Source organism: Octopus bimaculoides, chromosome 1 (assembly GCF_001194135.2).
Source record: "Octopus bimaculoides isolate UCB-OBI-ISO-001 chromosome 1, ASM119413v2, whole genome shotgun sequence".
Lineage (NCBI taxonomy): Eukaryota > Metazoa > Mollusca > Cephalopoda > Octopoda > Octopodidae > Octopus > Octopus bimaculoides.
The window spans coordinates 195,864,112-195,865,883 of NC_068981.1; positions in this window are offsets into that span (position 1 = coordinate 195,864,112).

Consider the following 1,772-nt stretch of genomic DNA (forward strand, 5'->3'; position numbering starts at 1 on the left):
TATATATATATGAAAATATTGTATATTCACACACACACTCACATACACACACGCACATATAGATAGATAGATAGATAGATAGATAGATAGATAGATAGACAGACAGACAGACAGACAGACAGACAGACAAACAGACAGAGAGATAGTGAAATATTCAAGTTAAATGAGGATCCAGGTTTCTCCTGTCCGTATATTCAACCAAACACACACTCTGCATAACATTATCATTCATGATTAGGTTTACAATAAATATTTCTTTGTTATTTCTCAATCTCCGTTTAAAATAATGTTTCAGAGTTCCTGATAAAAATACGTGGCCACAGCTCACGAAAAGATGTGCCGCAAGGAAGTTGTGAGATATGAAATTCAAAATCAAGAGAACCTCTTATTTTCAGGCTCTGTCAATTGGAAAAAGTTACATCCCTGGAACATTCATTGCTCTCATTTTTAGCGAAGAGCGGAATTTCGTGAGCAGTTATTGGTAAGATGCGAAGAAGCATCACACTTTCCAACAAAGATTACTTGGGGTGACGAGGCTACATTTAAATTAAATGCCTCTTGTAACCGACACATATGAACATCCTGGGCCTCTAAGAATCTACATGTTGTGGAGTTGCATCATATTAATTTACAGACCGTCCTTTTCTGACGCTGCTGCGACTGGTTTAATTCACTTCTACTTGTTGTGACAATCTGTCATACCAAACATTCAAGAGGACTTTGCAGATGTGGAATTTTATTACCAGCAAGATTGAGCAGTGCAAACCTACCGTACTCATGTAAAGGCCTAACATGGTGAGATCTTTCCAAACGGGTGGGTTTTTCAGTTCAATAAAACACAATTTTATTCTGCCTTTGATATTCCATTTTATTTTACACACACACACACACACACACACACACACACACAGACACACAGACACACACACACACACACACACACACACACACACACACACAAACGCAAATACACACAAACATACACACATGTTTAATGTTTGTTTTTAAGTTTAGCTAAAACAAAATCAATTTTACATTACAGTAAAATCTATTTGCCAACGCAACTTGGCAGTTCTAAGCAGGACGAGGTTGCTACTTTTTAACCCCAAGAAAACATCTTTTCCAGCTGGCTACCGACACAACAATTCAATAGTGTCAGATTTGAGTATTGAACATGGTATATATATTAGCCAATACTCAAAAGGGTGAGTGTCGTGGATTTGAGTGGCCGTCTAACGATCACTTGAGTGAGTGTCGTGGATTTTAGTAGCAATCCAACGATCACTGGAGAGTTTGCCGAAAATCAGGGTTTTTATAACTACTCATACACGAATCATAGAACCGTAACCCCGTGAAAGATTTCTCCAACGAAGTTCATAATTCGTATATGGGCAGTAATTTTTAACCAATGAGAAATCAATAATTTCTCATGTTCGGGCAAACGAACTTACGTTCTATCTCCGCCTCTTATGAGTGTGCTACTTCATCATGCTCTTCCTCACTAAGACCTAACCTTTAAGATAATGTCACTTCTAAATATTAGTCTTTTCTATACGATGTCATTCCGGACCTACATTTCCTAAACGCCTTCGTCTGTCCAATCAGAATTTTCTTTTCCACCCAGCTGACATCAATAGACACATTCAACTTAAAAGCTGTTCCGTAATCTTTAAAAAAACTCAACGGAAAACTAGAAAAAAGAGAAAGAGGGAGGGAGGGAGGGAGGAAGAGAGAAAGATGGACGGCAGTTAAAACACCAAAACCCTTTCCCT